At 38.4% G+C, this 19,899-nt stretch overlaps 1 pseudogene; it reads left to right on the top strand.

The window, feature by feature from the left end:
- Positions 1-5,454: 5,454 nt before the first annotated feature.
- The window catches only part of LOC127129469 (phosphoenolpyruvate carboxylase, housekeeping isozyme-like), a 64,309-nt pseudogene continuing 49,864 nt past the window's right edge, over positions 5,455-19,899 (top strand).

The raw sequence follows: 19,899 nt of genomic DNA, 5'->3' as shown, positions 1-19,899 counted from the left end.
TCAGCGTCAATCACCTCTAAATCAACTAACTTTTTGATGCGTCACTCGTTTAACAATACAATAGAACTATTTTTCTACCGTGGTTTATGATTGAAAACCTATAGTCTTATTTCTGGCAAATAGCATTTACAAATGAAATTATTTTAGATAATTCCACCCTAGTTTTTATCAAGCCTTTTCTAAATCTTAAATTTAATTTCAAGAGTTTAATATCAAAAAAGATGTAAAAACATAAATAATCATTAATTTAACAAAATAATAGTAATAATGTATAGCTAGTCATATCAAGAATTTACACAAAAAATAATTAGGATTTTCTTATATTATTATTTTATTTTAAAATAAATAAATTTATCATATTTTTTTCTTTAGGACATTAATGTTGTTTTATAAATAAAAATATTTATTTCCTTCCGTCTTTATTTTCCTAATAGCAAATTATTAAATAATCATTATTTTCACTTCTTTTATTTTTTTTATAAATAAAATAAAATAAAATGTAAATAAAACAAGGACAAAATCCGGATTATTTTCTACAAAGCCTAGATATTATTTTTATTTCTTGAGAGGCTAAATTAGATCTTGCATTTTTTTCTCAAAAATTAAATCTACACTTATTTAATTCTTTATTTAAAATAAAATAATTGAATTATATCTTAATTTTAAATTTTGATCAAATCAATATTCAACTTGATTCAATCTTAATTAGTTTTTAATACATATTTATTAATGTATATGTTTATGATTTAAGTATTCTTACATAGCTTAATGCACATATATTTTAGGGCGATCCTTTTTCTTTCTTCGCATAATTCTATTGTGTCAAACTTTCTCCCCTTAATATGCATATCAATAATCTTCCTTTGCTACCACTGAAAAGTTATTGTTGTACACATTGCATAAGTTTATGACTTTATAAGTGGCAGATAGTAACTTGGAAGGGTCTTGTCGAGCCTTTGAACATGTCGCTGTGACATCGGAACAACGCATGCGGAAGGCTTGGAACTTTCCGCAATCGCACCAACCTCTCTCTAGTTCGACTCGATAATATCATCTTGGGCTCCCCTCGTTATGGTCCATTGCCTCATCTACACTGAATCAATCTTTACAACAGTCAAACATTGTGACCACATGTGTGTTAGCTTTGGAAACTTCCTCCTTAACGAATTTCATTGAAGTTTCACTAAATAATTGCTTTGATTGTAACACTGAACTCCATTTTAAGCGTCTGATCTCAAATAGTGACTCTAACCTAAAATAGGTTGCTCTCGCCAAAGCGGTTATCGGTAGATTTTGGATGCCTTTGAAGACATAGTTCATTGATTCCATAAGATTTGTTGTCATGTGTCCCCATCATTGACCATTGTTGAATTCCCTAGTCCACTTCTCCAATGGAATATTATCGATCCACCTTAATGCATCTGCATTTGTCAATATGATCTCTTCGCGGTAGTGTTTGAAGGAAGGTTCTGCTAATGCATACCCTGGATTCACAATCTTCTTTCGTAGCGTCTTGTCTTTGATCTCCCGCATGAAATTTTGAGCGATGTGTCTAATATTGTAGACATGCGTAGAAGGAGGATCTTGCCAGCCGTTATCAAGGTTTTTATAAGCACTCTCAATAGATAGATGTCTGTCTGAAATCAAGCATAAGTTAGGTTGAAGACCAATGCGTAATCAGAGATTTTTTAGAAAAAACTCCATCCACCAGCAGTCTCCCTTTCAACTAGAGCGAAGGCGATTGAAAAAGTATCGATGTTGTCATCTTGTGCCACTGTCATGAGTAGTGTTCCTTTATATTTCATGTACAACCATGTTCCATCAATTTGTATAATAGGTTTACAGAATGCAAAACCTTTGATGCATGGTTCATACGCCTAGAAGAGTCGGTGGAATATTCCATTTCCACTAACACGAGTCCTGTTTGGGGTATATACCGATAAGATCTCCAAAATTGCAACTATTTTAGAAGCATAATGCTTAAGTGTCACCAGATATTGTGGAAGTTATTTGTATGAATCCTTCCAATTTCTGAATACTCATTCAACCGCCTTAGTCTTAGCTATCCATGCCTTCATGTATGTGGGAGTATAATTGTATCATATAAAGATATGCGAGATTATTGTACTTATCTTCAATAACTGGTCCTTGTTAATGATAGACAAAAGTTCATCGCATATTAACTGGGGTTAAGTTGTTTTATCCCATCTATATAGTTCTTTGTGTAAAAACGCACGAAAGGGTACTTGTTTGTTTTATTCTTGTGTTATTTTTCTCCAAGCATGGGGTTTGCGAGAGTGTTGTCACTATCCCCCGTTAATGTGAACAACTTCACATTCCATTACGCAACAAAGTAAGTTTATCTCATTTGTTCCATATGTTTATTTTATACTACTGTCATACCTCGATTTTGGCCTTGAAAATTTTTCCCCATCAATCACTCGTTTGCATTCTTTCTTCATTCAACTTCATACATGTTCATGTTTACTATTTCATATTTTTTACGTTTTTCACATTCCAAATTTACATTCATATTTTCTTCATTCACATTGAAAAAAAATTCCATTCATATTCAAGAATTTCCACATGCTCATTCATAGTTCGATTACTTCGTTCATTCATTCAATCATTATCATCCATGCACATGGCATATGAATAACTTATAATAAAAAAAACATCTCATCACATGAATACATGAAGTCTCTAAGATACAAAGAAAGATTTTGGACTTGCTACGAGAAACACCAATTTTTCATTCACATCAATGTCATATTCATTACAAATCAATAACTTGTCCGAAACATACATGATTTACAAGGGTGGCACTTAAGTTTTAATTACAAGGAGGAAATTTCCGACTTCGCTGATAATGAACCATGGAAGCATGAGAAAGGTTTTCCAAACTATTCATAAAACAAACTTCAGAATCAACACCAATCATAGGAGTTCGAGGACGACACAATATCGTTCATTCTAGTTTTGAACCAGCACAAAAGCCTTATGCTTCATAGGTGTGGGATAATGAAGATGCATCAAAGAGATGAAGGAAACCACCAAAGCATTCCTTGGCAAGACAGTTTGTGATGATGTCGTTACCACCCCAGCTTATTTCAATGATGCACAGAGACAGGCCACCACGGATGCTGATGTCATTGCCGGGTTCAATGTTGCTAGAATCATCAATGAACTCACAGCTGCTGCTATTGCTTTTTGAATCTATTCCACGTACTCTGGCACAAAATTGTGGAGGAAATGCATCAGGACAATGACTGCACTACAAAGAAAACATGTGAGATCTGTGATGTGTTATTGCACCGGCATCATCATCAGCCAATTGATGATATTCAGAAAAGGAGGATTAAGGATCTTGCAAAAAACGTCTAGAGGAGGCAATGTTAAAAGTTGTTTCCTCTAAGGAGGACTACATGAACTTGGAAACACTAGAGAGTCGTTTGTCTAATTTCCTTCGACGAGCAACTATGAATAATAACAGCCAACAATATCCTCGGTTTATTAGCTCCTCTCCCATTAGTACAATTTGTCTTGGAGATTGAGAAAATGGGGTAGCAAAAAGCTACTTTGTTTGTTGCATTTTCCGTGTGTGATCATGATAATCCCAATGTCAGATTTTATGATTGTGGGGTTTGGTTGACTCAAATCTTCATACTTTTTTCTGGTACAAGAAATGGCAAAACAGAACTGAAGAGTCTCAATTAAGAATAACACTAATATCATCAAGTTTTTGCCAAATCAAAACCATCTTAGCCATGGATACCTTGTCACAATCGGAGTGCAGACGCTTATATTCTTGGTGGTGGGATAGCCACAACAGCCCAAAGAATTCAAAATGGCTTCAGGAAAATCTTACAGATATAGACACCAAAGTCAAATCAATGATCAAGCTCATTGAAGAGGAAGCAGATTCATTTGCAAGGAGGGCAGAAATGTACTATAAGAAGCGTCCGGAACTCATGAAATTAGTGGAGGAGTTCTACCGAGCATATCGGGCATTAGCAAAGCGATACGATCATGCAATGAGGGAGCTACGTCATGCACAAAAAACAATGCCAGATGCATTTCCCTACTCAGCACATTACATCCTGAATGATGATTCGCCATGCAGTTCTTTGGGCCCTGAGGCTCAACCACCAGGACCAGGATTTTCCCGTCCAGTTCATCGATCAAAAAATAATGAAAGGAGTTCAGAAGAATCTGATGCTGAAGTTCAAACCTTAAGGGAAACCATGCCCAAAATGCAGTATGACAAGGATGCTCTCTTTGTTCAGTACCAGAAGAGTTTGGAGAAGTTGTCCAAAATGGAAAGTGATCTTAATAAGGCACAAGACGACGCTGAAGGCCTTGATGAACGAGCGAGTAAAGCTGAAATTGAAGTCGAAAATTTGAAAGAATCTCTGAAGCAGCACTCGATGTTACTTACTTTGATAGGATCCTTCTAACCTTCCATTTCCAAAAAAAACATAAGCCATGGATGATTTAGCTTGTTGTTGTTACTTGCATCTCTTTAGATGAAGGACCTTCACTCATTGATAGCCGACATCTAAACAGACCTCAAACCTGCAGGTTTTGGTTTCCAAACAAGCAAAATAAATTGTACATCAGTTCAATAGTAATATTAAACCAGATCATGTAACAATGGTAGCAGTTTTAATAGCTTGTATTCATTCTGGTCTTGTAGCACAAGGACAATTGCTATTCAGAAAAATGATAGAAGTCTATGCAAATAAATCCAAGGATTGAGCATTATTCTTGTATGGTCCATTTCTTTGGAAGGGATGGTCTTATTGACAAAGCAAAGGAGTTTGGAAGTGTTTAGTAATATCATACAGGATTATATATGTGCGGTTACCGTCATACTAAGACCCACCAAAGTCATTTCAAAACGGTTAAATTCCTGAACTGACCATTGTGCTTACAGGCCTCAGTTAAAACTTGAAAGCGACGCAAACCACACATCAATCTGCCAAGTAATGCATCAGGAACCTAGCAGTTTGATCCGTCACCCTTGCTCCATGAACCTCCTGTAATGCAAAAGTCGCATTTGGACTACTTCAGGTCAGCATGTCAAACATGTTTCAAATTCAAGGACGAATACATGGGTCAGCAGCAAATAGAATTGCCGACATATTTGATAATCTTGCAGCAGCATACCACCGATCTACACTGCTATCCTGCCAGAAGCTAGCCCCTGTAATTCAAAAACCAACTCAGTTCAGCTCATGTCAAGATGAAATTTGCAACAAACTTCGCCTTGCTTATGTATTTGTTCTGTTGTCAGAGTGTTATTTGCAGCTGGAAAATACCAAAGATTTATCACCAATAGCACAACCTGATCACACAAATGGCAATATAAGGTTTGCTCATTATTACAAGGTTGTAGAGCAAGAATGTAAAAATGTTTCCTTTATCAATAACCTGAACTTCAAAAATATAGTTGAATTACCATCAGACAACTTTGGAGCGTATATCATATCAATGGCTACTGCACCATCTGATGTGCTTGCAGTTGAACTTCTGCAACGCGAATGCCATGTCAAGCAAACGTTGAGAGTTGTACCGTTGTTTGAGAAGCTTGCAGATCTGGAGGCAGCTCCTGCCGCTTTGGCTAGGTTGTTTTCAATAGATTGGTACAAAATTCAGATCAATGGGAAACAAGAAGTCATGATTGGGTATTCTGGTTCAAGTAAAGATGCTGGAAGGTTTTCTGCAGCATGGCAGCTATACAAGGCCCAAGAAGAGCTTATAAAGGTAGCCAAGGAATTTGGTGTTAAACTAACCATGTTTTATGGTCGCGGAGGGACTGTTGGGAGAGGTGGCGGTTGTAACACCCCGATGAAATAAGGATAATTATTTAATTTAAATTAATATAATATTTATTAATTTAATTAATTAATTGGATTATTATTATAATTATAATTATTGGAATATAATGTTGGAATCAGTAAAAAGAGTCCCATTTGGTAAAAAGAGGTTTTCACGTGAAAACAGAGAAACGACTCAAAAGTGAAAAAGGGCAAAGAGCAAGAGAACAAGGGTTGAAGAAAGGAAAAGCTTGAGGGTCAAAGAATCAATTGCCGGATTAACTCAGGTAAGGGGGGTATATCGTCGATTAATGGGTATTATGGGATAACATGTAGTGGGAAGTGATAAAACATGATTTTGACTCTGATTAGAATGATGTATGCTGAAAATTGTGAAATATTGGATGAACGAAATATGGGTTTTAATTGGAGAAATTCGTAGGAATTAGATGTAATAATGGTAGGAATTGTGAAATCGAATAAGGTATGATTCGTGTTAGATGATATGAACGATTACTGTGTAAAAATTGGATTGTAGGAGGTTGGATCTGACGAATCTCGTGGTAGAGAAAACCATAGCAGATCTGAAAATCTGGTTTCTGGTCATACGCGTATGGCACTAGGCAATACGCGTATGAGATGGTCTGGTACGCGTATGGCACTAGGCAATACGCGTATGGATGAGGAAGATGATGATTTTAACGTAGTTTTGTCTCTGTTGGTACGCGTACGAGAAGGTGGTACGCGTAGCATACGCGTATGAGGCAGGCAATACGCGTATGGGATTGGCTGAGAATTGGGCCATACGCGTATGGGACTAGGCAATACGCGTATGGGCAGGATTGTGATTTTTTTGTGCAGTTGTTGTGCAGTTTTTGGTTGTTCAGCTGAGTAATGTAATTTAGCTGATGTATGATAGAGTAGGGATCATTTCCCGTTGTTTTGAGTAGTATAGGTATTAGTAGAGTGTGTTAATGCTGTGATTGATTATGTGGTATGACATGATATGATTACGTGGTGAATATGTTGATGATGTATGATGATATGCATAATGTTGTGAATGTATCTATCATGTATGAAATTATGAATGGACTGTTTATGGCTTAGAGTGTGAGCATATGTCCATTGTGGATGATTGTTGATGTTTGCATGACTAAGTGATTTAGCTTGCATATTGTGGCCTTTATGGTGGTAGCTAATTCCCATGGTGAGGAATTAGTGAGTTAGTATTGTGGATTGTTGTTGATGTTTGCATGCTAGGTGATTAACGTGCATATCATAGCCCTTGGGGTGGTAGCTAATTCCCATGGTGAGGAATTAGTGAGTGAGTCACTAGGTCTCAAATGAGTGGGACTAGTGAGCTTGGTAGCCGTATCTGGATTTGATCGGTGAGGTTGAACTATATGTTCACGAATAGTCGGTACCGCATGCATGGAGTCTCATTGCATAATGTATGTATGTATGACGTATAATATGAATGGATGTATTCCAATATTATACGTGTGTTTTATGGTTGTGTTGAGTTTGAGTATGATGATGATGATGATTATGAGTTGATATTGCCGTTGCTGAATATGTGAGATCTGATTAGGGTGGTGATATGTGTTAAATTACTTAGCATTACATGATATTTTATAATGCTTATTATATCGATTGAGGAACTCACCCTTACAACTATTTTTCAGGTAATGAGCAGTGATTGAGTAGAAGCTAGTCCTTGGAGTCTAGCGTAGTTCCTTAGTGGGTCATGCTCTGATAGATGTAACATCGGGATGGGATGTTTTTAATTGTTTTATTGTTGGTTGTTGAACCATTTTACATGTAATGTGTTACATGTTTTACTATGATTGATGAGATTTTTATCCGCTGCGTATTATGCAAATGTTTATTTTGATAAATAAATGAGTATGACCAGATATTTTGGAACACGGTGTGAAGTGTCAAGTGTGACACCCTTGAATTGCATATTTACTCTGATTTATGTTTTGATGTTTTAATTTATTTTTGGGGTATTTTAGAAGGGTGTTACATTAGTGGTATCAGAGCATAGTCGATCGAGTCGAGTCGTAATTATTCTGTTCCCCTGTACGGGATAGGTGTTGTGTAACCCTATCAGTACTTATTGTTTAGTTTGTTGGGTTTTCAGAATAGAGATGGCTGGAAGAGGTAGAGATGATGTTGCGATTGCTGAGGCTCTGGGTATGCTAGCTGGAGTACTTGGAGGGAATCCGAATGTTGTGGGAATGGGAGTTGCTCGTCAACTGAGTGAGTTCCAGAAGAACAATCCTCCAATGTTTAAGGGAGCATACGATCCAGAGGGTGCTCAGAAGTGGTTGAAGGAGATCGAGAGGATCTTCCGAGTGACTGAGTGTGCCGATAACCAGAAGGTCAGGTTCGGTACGCATATGCTGTCAGAGGAAGCAGATGATTGGTGGGTTACTACCCGCACTGAGTTGGAAGCTACTAGGAATGCTGAGATCACTTGGGCGGTGTTCAGAGAGAGATTCCTGAGGAAGTACTTTCCAGAGGATGTCAGAGGAAAGAAAGAGATAGAGTTCTTAGAATTGAAGCAGGGTAACAGGTCTGTTACTGAGTATGCTGCTAAGTTCACAGAGCTGTCGAAGTATTACACTCCCTATAATGAGGCTACTGGGGAATTTTCGAAATGTGTGAAGTTTGAGAACGGGTTACGTCCCGAGATCAAGCAGGCTATTGGGTATCAACGGATTAGAGTGTTTTCCGATTTGGTTGACTGTTGCAGGATTTTTGAACAGGATACCAAGGCTAGAGCAGAGAGCTATCAGCAAAGGGTTGATAGGAAAGGCAAGAATCAGAATGATCGTGGGAAGCCGTATGCAGTTGGCAAAGGTTTCCAGAGACAGAGTGGGATGAAGAGGCCTAGTGGGGGAGACTCCAGTGCCCCTGCTAAGTGTTACAGATGTGGTCAGGCTGGACATCGTATCCATGAGTGTACCAGTACTGAGAAGAAGTGTTTCAAGTGTGGAAAAGGTGGTCACTTGGCTGCAGAGTGCCGGTTGAAGACTGTGACTTGTTTCAACTGTGGAGAAGTGGGTCATATCAGTCCACAGTGTCCTAAGCCGAAGAGAGAGAACCAGTCGGGAGGCAAGGTCTTTGCTTTATCGGGTTCTGAGACTTTTGCAGATGATCGTTTGATCCAAGGTACGTGTTATATTAATGGCTTTCCTCTTGTAGCTATTATTGACACAGGTGCGACTCATTCCTTTATATCTTTGGATTGTGCTGTGAAACTTAAGTTAGAGATATCTGAGATGCATGGAAGTATGGTGATTGATACTCCTGCGAAGGGTTCAGTGACTACTACTTCAGTTTGTTTAAATTGTCCTTTGAGTATTTTTGGTAGAGACTTTGGGATGGACCTAGTGTGTCTTCCACTAGTGCAGATTGATGTTATTCTGGGTATGAACTGGTTGGTGTGTAACCGAGTTTATATCAACTGTTTTGATAAGACGGTGATCTTTCCTGAGATTGAGGAAGGAAAGGATTTGTTTCTATCAGCGAGGCAGGTGAATGAGGCAGTAGCAGATGGGGCAGAGTTGTTTATGCTGTTAGCGACTTTGGAGGCTAAAGATAAACTGGTGATTGGCGATCTAGCCGTGGTGTGTGATTTTCCTGATGTGTTTCCGGAAGAAGTGAATGAATTACCACCAGAGCGTGAAGTTGAGTTCTCGATTGATTTGGTACCTGGTACTAGGCCGATATCGATGGCTCCGTACCGTATGTCTGTTGTTGAGTTAACTGAATTGAAGAGTCAGCTAGAAGATCTGTTGGATAAGAAATTTATTCGTCCGAGTGTGTCACCGTGGGGTGCACTAGTGTTATTGGTTAAGAAGAAAGAAGGTACTATGAGATTGTGTGTGGACTACAGGCAACTGAATAAAGTGACGATCAAGAATCGGTATCCTTTGCCGAGGATTGATGATTTGATGGATCAGTTGGTTGGTGCGAGTGTGTTCAGCAAAATAGATTTGAGATCGGGATATCATCAGATACGTGTGAAAACTGAGGATATTCAGAAGACTGCTTTCAGAACAAGGTATGGACATTATGAGTATTCTGTAATGCCTTTTGGTGTGACTAATGCGCCTGGAGTGTTTATGGAGTATATGAATAGGATTTTCCATCCGTACCTAGATCAGTTTGTTGTGGTGTTTATTGACGATATTTTGGTGTATTCGAAATCTGAAGAAGAGCATGCTGAACATTTGAGAGTGGTTTTAGGGGTTCTACGAGAAAAGAAGTTATTTGCTAAACTGTCTAAGTGTGAATTTTGGTTAGAAGAGGTTAGTTTTCTTGGTCATGTGGTTTCAAGAGGTGGTGTTGCTGTTGATCCTTCTAAGATAGAAGCGGTATCTAAGTGGGAAGCTCCGAAGTCAGTTTCTGAGATAAGGAGTTTTCTTGGACTTGCAGGTTATTATAGGAAATTTATTGAGGGATTTTCTAAGTTGGCGTTACCGTTAACGATGTTGACTAGAAAGGGGCAAGCGTTTGTTTGGGACTCAAAGTGTGAAGAAGGTTTCCAAGAGTTAAAGAGAAGGTTAACAACTGCTCCTATTCTGATATTACCGAGTTCGTCGGAACCATTTGAGGTTTACTGTGATGCTTCACTGTTGGGTTTGGGTGGTGTGTTGATGCAGAACAAGCAGGTTGTAGCTTATGCTTCGAGACAACTGAAGGTTCATGAGAGGAACTATCCGACACACGATTTAGAGTTGGCAGCCGTGGTATTTGTTCTTAAGTTATGGAGGCATTACTTGTACGGGTCAAGATTTGAGGTTTTCAGTGACCATAAAAGTTTAAAGTATTTGTTTGATCAGAAAGAGCTGAATATGAGACAGAGGAGATGGTTAGAGTTTCTGAAGGATTATGACTTTGGTTTGAATTACCATCCGGGTAAAGCAAACGTAGTGGCTGATGCATTGAGTCGGAAATCATTGCATATGTCTATGTAAATGGTTAAGGAATTGGATTTAATTGAGCAGTTTAGAGACTTGAGTTTGGTGTGTGAGAGTACTCACAATAGTGTTAAATTGGGAAGGTTGAAGTTAACAAGTGGTATTCTGGATGAGATTAGAGAGAGTCAGAAATCCGATGTGCTTTTGGTTGATAAGTTGACTCTAGTGAATCAAGGTCAAGGTGGTGAATTCAGAGTTGATGAGAATGGTGTTTTGAAATTTGGTAATCGGGTGTGTATTCCGGATGTTACCGAGCTTAAGAAGAGTATTCTTGAGGAAGGACATCGTAGTGGCCTGAGTATTCATCCTGGGGCTACGAAGATGTATCATGATTTGAAAAAGTTATTTTGGTGGCCGGGAATGAAAAGAGAAATTGCGAGTTTTGTTTATTCTTGTTTGACTTGTCAGAAGTCAAAGATTGAGCATCAGAAGCCGTCTGGGCTAATGCAACCGTTGGCTATTCCAGAGTGGAAGTGGGATAGTATCAGTATGGATTTTGTTTCTGGTTTACCGAGGACAATTAGGAATTTTGAAGCTATTTGGGTGATTGTCGACAGATTGACAAAATCGGCTCATTTCATTCCGATCAGAATGGATTATCCGTTAGAGAGATTAGCTGAGTTGTATATTGAGAAAATTGTAAGTTTGCATGGTATCCCGTCGAGTATTGTTTCGGACAGAGATCCTAGGTTTACATCGAAGTTCTGGGAAGGTTTGCAGAGGGCTTTGGGAACTAAGCTGAGATTGAGTTCTGCATATCATCCGCAGACTGATGGTCAGACTGAGAGGACGATTCAGTCACTGGAGGATCTTTTGAGGGCTTGTGTTTTGGAAAAGGGAGGTGCTTGGGATTGCTATTTACCTTTGATTGAGTTTACCTACAACAATAGTTTTCATTCGAGCATTGGTATGGCACCGTTTGAAGCTTTGTATGGTAGGAGATGTCGGACACCTTTATGTTGGTATGAGTCCGGTGAGAGTGCTGCGATTGGACCGGAGATTGTTCAACAAACTACGGAAAGGATTAAGATGATTCAAGAGAAGATGAGGATTGCTCAGAGTCATCAGAAGAGTTATCACGACAAGAGAAGGAAGTCACTTGAGTTTCAAGAGGGAGATCATGTGTTTCTTCGTGTCACTCCGATAACTGGGGTTGGTCGAGCTTTGAAGTCGAAGAAATTGACACCTCGATTTATTGGTCCTTATCAGATTTTGGAGAGGATAGGAGAGGTAGCCTATCGTATCGCTTTACCGCCGTCACTTGCGAATTTGCATGAGGTTTTTCATGTGTCTCAGTTGAGGAGGTACATTCCTGATCCGTCGCATGTGGTCCACGTAGATGATGTACAGGTGAGAGATAACCTGACTGTTGAAACATCACCTATGAGGATTGAGGATCGAGAGTTGAAGCAGTTGCGGGGTAAAGAGATTGCTTTGGTGAAGGTAGCTTGGGGAGGACCAGCAGGTGGCAATGTAACTTGGGAACTTGAGAGTCAGATGAAGGAGTCTTATCCGGAGTTATTCACTTGAGGTATGTTTTCGAGGACGAAAACTCTTTTAGTGGGGGAGAGTTGTAACACCCCGATGAAATAAGGATAATTATTTAATTTAAATTAATATAATATTTATTAATTTAATTAATTAATTGGATTATTATTATAATTATTATTATTGGAATATAATGTTGGAATCAGTAAAAAGAGTCCCATTTGGTAAAAAGAGGTTTTCACGTGAAAACAGAGAAACGACTCAAAAGTGGAAAAGGGCAAAGAGCAAGAGAACAAGGGTTGAAGAAAGGAAAAGCTTGAGGGTCAAAGAATCAATTGCCGGATTAACTCAGGTAAGGGGGGTTTATCGTCGATTAATGGGTATTATGGGATAACATGTAGTGGGAAGTGATAAAACATGATTTTGACTCTGATTAGAATGATGTATGCTGAAAATTGTGAAATATTGGATGAACGAAATATGGGTTTTAATTGGAGAAATTCGTAGGAATTAGATGTAATAATGGTAGGAATTATGAAATCGAATAAGGTATGATTCGTGTTAGATGATATGAACGATTACTGTGTAAAAATTGGATTGTAGGAGGTTGGATCTGAGGAATCTCGTGGTAGAGAAAACCATAGCAGATCTGAAAATCTGGTTTCTGGTCATACGCGTATGGCACTAGGCAATACGCGTATGAGATGGTCTGATACGCGTATGGCACTAGGCAATACGCGTATGGATGAGGAAGATGATGATTTTAACGTAGTTTTGTCTCTATTGGTACGCGTACGAGAAGGTGGTACGCGTAGCATACGCGTATGAGGCAGGCAATACGCGTATGGGATTGGCTGAGAATTGGGCCATACGCGTATGGGACTAGGCAATACGCGTATGGGCAGGATTGTGATTTTTCTATGCAGTTGTTGTGCAGTTTTTGGTTGTTCAGCTCAGTAATATAATTTAGCTGATGTATGATAGAGTAGGGATCATTTCCCGTTGTTTTGAGTAGTATAGGTATTAGTAGAGTGTGCTAATGCTGTGATTGATTATGTGGTATGACATGATATGATTACGTGGTGAATATGTTGATGATGTATGATGATATGCATAATGTTGTGAATGTATCTATCATGTATGAAATTATGAATGGACTGTTTATGGCTTAGAGTGTGAGCATATGTCCATTGTGGATGATTGTTGATGTTTGCATGACTAAGTGATTTAGCTTGCATATTGTGGCCTTTATGGTGGTAGCTAATTCCCATGGTGAGGAATTAGTGAGTTAGTATTGTGGATTGTTGTTGATGTTTGCATGCTAGGTGATTAGCGTGCATATCATAGCCCTTGGGGTGGTAGCTAATTCCCATGGTGAGGAATTAGTGAGTGAGTCACTAGGTCTCAAATGAGTGGGACTAGTGAGCTTGGTAGCCGTATCTGGATTTGATCGGTGAGGTTGAACTATATGTTCACGAATAGTCGGTACCGCATGCATGGAGTCTCATTGCATAATGTATGTATGTATGACGTATAATATGAATGGATGTATTCCAATATTATACGTGTGTTTTATGGTTGTGTTGAGTTTGAGTATGATGATGATGATGATTATGAGTTGATATTGCCGTTGCTGAATATGTGAGATCTGATTAGGGTGGTGATATGTGTTAAATTACTTAGCATTACATGATATTTTATAATGCTTATTATATCGATTGAGGAACTCACCCTTACAACTATTTTTCAGGTAATGAGCAGTGATTGAGTAGAAGCTAGTCCTTGGAGTCTAGCGTAGTTCCTTAGTGGGTCATGCTCTGATAGATGTAACATCGGGATGGGATGTTTTTAATTGTTTTATTGTTGGTTGTTGAACCATTTTACATGTAATGTGTTACATGTTTTACAATGATTGATGAGATTTTTATCCGCTGCGTATTATGCAAATGTTTATTTTGATAAATAAATGAGTATGACCAGATATTTTGGAACACGGTGTGAAGTGTCAACTGTGACACCCTTGAATTGCATATTTACTCTGATTTATGTTTTGATGTTTTAATTTATTTTTGGGGTATTTTAGAAGGGTGTTACAGCGGTCCTACTCATCTTGCTATCCTGTCTCAGCCTCCAGATACTATCCATGGATCACTCCATGTAACTGTCCAAGGCGAAGTTATTGAGCAATCGTTTGGTGAGCAGCACTTGTATTTCAGAACACTACAATGTTTCACTACAGCTACTCTAGAGCATTGAATGCATCCTCCAATATCTCCCAAACCAGAATGGCGTGCTTTGATGGATCAGATGGCTGTCATTGCCACAGCAGAATACCATTGTATGGTATTCCAAGAACCACTTTTTATTGAGTATTTCAGGCTGGCCACTCAAGAGTTGGAGTATGGCCGTATGAATATCGGAAGTCGACCGACAAAGCGAAAGTCAAGTGGAGGTATTGAAACACTCCGTGCAATACCTTGGATCTTTGCCTGGACACAAACAAGGTTTCATCTTCCAGTGTGGCTAGGCTTTGGGGCAGCATTCAAGCATGTTATTGACAAGGATATTAGAAATCTTCAAATGCTTCAAGAGATGTACAAATCAATGGCCTTTCTTTAGGGTCACTATTGATTTAGTGGAAATGGTGTTTGCCAAGGGAGACCCTGGTATTGCTGCTCTATATGACAGGCTCCTTGTTTCAAATGATCTATGGTCATTTGGGGAGTTGTTGAGAACCAAATTTGTAGAAACCCTCTGGGAACTCATTTTACGAAAAAAGTTTGTCTCAAAGTCGTTCAAGATATGGGATGTGTCGGCGTGCTCATTACCATTTCAGGCAGCTGCAGCCAAGGAGGCTCCTATATCTGTTAGTCGTGTCGCATGGAGCCCTGGTGGAAGTTTTGTTGGTGTTGCATTTACCAAACATCTGATTCATTTATATGCGTACACCGGCTCAAAATGAGCTAACCCAACGTATAGAGATTGATTCCCATGTTGGTGGTGTGAATGATTTGTCATTTGCTCTTCCAAATAAATAGTGGTGCATTGTAACTTATGGAGATGATAAGTTGATAAAGGTGTGGGATGCAAATGGACGGAGACTATTTACCTTTGAGGGGCATGAGGCGCCCATATATTCAATATGTCCTCATCACAAAGAGAATATTCAGTTCATATTTTCAACAGCCATTGATGAAGAAACCAAAGGAAATAATAGTGTTACTGAAACTGAGAATATTTTGGTTCAGAATACAGTGGATGCTCTTATTCAGATAACTTATATGAATGTTGCTCCATCGGATACAACCTCTAGTGTTGGTGATGACGGATTAACAAAAGAGTGGCCTTCAAACGGCAAAGGTTGTCTGTTTGTGTTCATTGCATATTATGTTGCTCACCAAAGAGCTAAAGTTTCAAAGGACATGCTTTATCGAATATTGGAATATCTGACATTAGACAATCGCTTCTTAGCTAATGTTTCTTCTCATAAGTTCAACTCCGAAAAATAGAGAGAAGCAAGTGCTTGCACTTCTGGAAGTACTTCCTGAGTCCGATTGGGATGTCCCATTTTTGCTAGACCTATGTGAGAGAGCCAAATATTATCAGGTTTGTGGATTGATTCATTCCATCAGACATGAGTATGTGGCTGCATTGGGTAGTTACATGAAGGATGTAGATGAGCCTGTTCATGCCTTCGTCTTTAACAATAAAGCATTCTCACAGTTGATTGGCAAGACCTACATTGATGTTAAAAAAAAAGGGTCATCCCTTCACTATTGTTAGGTGAATCTGAATTTGCACATGGTTTGCAAACAGACCTGCATCAAACTGCTACTGTGATCTTAAGCATGATTTACCAGAAGATGACTAAAGGTGGGATTTTGTCAAGTAGTTCTTCATCACCAACTAGCAGTAATACATGTAGCTCCCTCATAAAATCTGGTGATGATGCTCTTCAAAGACCCGTGCTTCCTGCATGGGAAATAATGGAAGCTCTTCCTTTTATCCTGGAAGCAATCTTAACTGCATGTGTTCATGGAAAGCTTTCATCACGAGACTTGACAACAGGTCTAAGTGTTGTTGAAAAGGAAGTAAACCTAGTAATTCCTTTCCTAGAAAAGATAAATTCAGTGAGTTGCTGCAGGTTGATGATAGCAACTGCCATATCTCAGAGATGCTTACAAGTAAAACATCAGTTAAAGAAATTCTAAATGACAAGTCTGTCGATCCTGCGGAAGGTATAGACTCAATTTGCACGTCTTCACCTCGAAACTGAATGTCTAATGTCTTCTCAAAAGCATTTCAAGAATTGTGTGGACATTTAAATGACGTGGTTGATGAAGAGGAGTTTGGTGACATGCCACCTGGATTTGAAAAGAACTCACAAATAATATTCCCTCCCTACAACTCAAAATTTCAACCTTCAAGAATAGTTGAATGTAATCCCAAGATTACAGAGTATGTTGCAGTTGCATTGTGCAGACAGAAGCTGCATGATGAAGTCTTAGAGAAGTGGAAGTTGTCAATTCTTGATTCTACATTTAAACAGGTTCTCATGTCATCATGTACCGTAAAGAAGAATTTTCACTCTTATGGTCATGAGAGGAAGTAATTTGGTGCAAATAAGGGACATTTGAATAATGCTACTTCTGGAAAATGTTAACACCCAGCAAATTCATTCAAGCACTTCTGAAAATGCCATGATTTTGTCTTTGGATGTTCATGTTTTGCCCGAAGCTCTGGTACCGGATACTGAGATCAAGCCAAATGATTTGCCTTCTCATAATGGTTTTGAACATGTCCATGCTGCAATACTCGCTCCATTTGCTTGCTGAAGTAGTAGACAGGATGCCCATTTTGTATCAATATTACACACACTCCATTTCTTCAAGTGTGTCGAGAAATTTCATTGCAGTAAAAAATCACAATAACTCAGTAAGGCAGTAAAGGTTCACAAGCAACAAAAATAAAACATTTTCACATAAGAAGTACAAGGTACATGTTACCTTTTTCAGAATAAACACCAAAACGGGGTAGACAAACTGGCGGCACCAAAAGCACTTCCAAGTTCGACATCCCTTTGATCTTAGCGGCCAATGCAAAACCCTAGCAGTGGGACTATAAAAGGAGCGGATACTGTTCACAAAGAGGAGGAGAAGATTAACGGCTACTGTTCAAGAGCCGAAAAACCCTAATTCCTTAGAAGAGCCGCTACTGTTCATTAAGAGAAAAAGGAGCTGGCGGCAAGGAAGAAAGAAAACCATATTTGTTCTTGGTGGTGAAGAGCGGAAGATCAAAAACCGGTTCAGGCGGAACCTTACCTACATTCGTCGGTCAATCTCGCCGCAACCGGTTAGTTTCCTTTTCGAGTTTCTATTTCCATTTCTCCGTTTAGATCCCTTGAAGCTTCCATTTTGTGTGGTTATCTTGCCGTTAAATCTTTGTTGTTCAAAAATGGAAAGAAACAGAATCTATGTGCGTTAAAGATGAACTTGTTCTCCTACTGTTTTTTCAACTTTGTATTTTATTTAAAAGGTTTTGGTCCGTTTTTTTATCTTATGTATTAGTGCTTGAAACCATATGACAGGGATGCCTACTTGGCGGAGTTGGCTAGAGCGTTGGTTTGGTAGGCCTTTTGTTGTGGGTTCGATACCCTGATGCTGTATTTTATTCGAGTTCCATTCCATTTTCTTTATTTAACACTATGTCTTCATTAGAGCCTTTGGGTTATAATAGGGTCATGAGTTCCATCCTTGTATAATTCATATTCCTAATCTTTATGTTTTATTTTCATTTCCTGACTTTTGTTAATTTTTACAATTGTCATCAATTTATTTTATTGTTTAAACATCGATTTTAATTTATGGATTTGGCAATTTTCTTGTTATTTATCTGTGATTATTTTTATCGATAAAGTGATAGTATTTCGCCGCGTTTTGACTAATCACATATGACATTTCAATTGTTGTCAATATGTGCAAACCGGTTTTGAGCACATTATTTAGGTTTTATGTGTCCCTCAATTTCCATCCGTGCAAATCCCGATTTTACTTTTTTTCGATTTAATTTTTAAGTGTATTGTAAATATAACTTGTTGTGTTATTTATTTTCTTCACATGGCTTACTCTTGGGCCTTCTTACAATGAGCCAGTTCTCTTGCACTTACACTCATACATTGCATTATTTGTTGTTTGGGCCCGATTTAATTATTCCAGTACTTTGAATCCCCATTTGACAAAATGTACCCCCACTCCCCCGATGTGTAATAATTTTACTGCTTTTCATTTCTTTATTGGTTTGATTGTTTAGTTAGCTACTAACACAAGAATAAAATCAACCATTTCCAAAAGATCAAAAATAATGACTCGATCCAACGCCGAGTATTTTTCTCAAGAAACGAATCAAATCCATTTCTTCCTCCCATTCTATTCCATTTCTTTCAAAACTTTATCAAACGCTTGATCCGACGTCAAGCCATTTTTTCATAACAAAAACTCAAAAAATATTAATTCATATTTAAGACATTTTCAATAAAGATGGAAATGGAACGTGGTGTATACCACGCACTCCTGAAACTAGGGTTCGAGATGGATGTCTCGCCTACCCTAGCTCTCGCCATCATCCAAATTTATCTACTTTGTTTTCTCTCAAACACTCATTCAAATATTTCTCTTAAACGTCCATCAATGCTTGATCTAATGTCAAGTCATTTTCACAACAAAAACTCAAAATACTTAATTCCTATCTAAACACCTTTCAATAAAAATGGAAATGGAATGTGGTGTATACCACGCACTCCTGAGATTAAGATTTGAGGTGGATGCCTCGCCTATCTTAACTCTCGCCATCATTTAAAATTGTCAAATGCGGTTTCTTCAAACCCTTTCTCAATCAAACCTCAAAAACACTTAATGCTTATTAAACATTTTTGCAAATAAGATGGAAATGGAACGTGGTGTATACCACGCACTCTTGAGACTAGGATTCGAGATGGATATCTCGCTCATCCAAGTTCTCGCCATTACTCAAAACACATCAAACCAATCAATTTCTTTTTCTCGCCGCCGTGCGATTAACCCTTCAAACCTTTTCTCAAACGAAAGGTACTTTGTTTCAAAACAATGCAAGGCAATGTTTTTTTACCTGTTTTGGGTAGTCCAACAATGTTTTCGTCGATTTGACACAAAGTAGCTTTCGCTAAAATCGACCAACAAACAAACATTTTTCTACCCAGAACTACGTAAGCCTTGACTTCTCTATTGAGATACGTAGGAGCAGGATTTGTAAATCTTGTCAGGTCCACTAATAAAAAACTTAGGTTTAGTCCTTCGTCAAAAATCCAAAATTATTCTCCTCTCATCCTTTCTTTCTTTCCCACTTAATAACTTGAAAAGCCTAACATTTCAAACTAACACTAACACACACAACTGACCTAATGGTTCCCGTTGAGTACAACGGACATGAGGGGTGCTAATACCTTCCCCTTGCGTAATCGACTCCCGAACCCTGATATTGGTTGCGATGACCATATCTTATCCTTTCTTTTAGAGGTTTTATCGATATTTCCCCTTTCCTTTTTAGGAATAAATAAAGTTCGG

Source organism: Lathyrus oleraceus, chromosome 3 (assembly GCF_024323335.1).
Source record: "Lathyrus oleraceus cultivar Zhongwan6 chromosome 3, CAAS_Psat_ZW6_1.0, whole genome shotgun sequence".
NCBI lineage: Eukaryota > Viridiplantae > Streptophyta > Magnoliopsida > Fabales > Fabaceae > Lathyrus > Lathyrus oleraceus.
The sequence above is the reverse complement of the archived record's forward strand: the minus strand, read 5'-3'. Positions and strand labels throughout refer to the sequence as shown.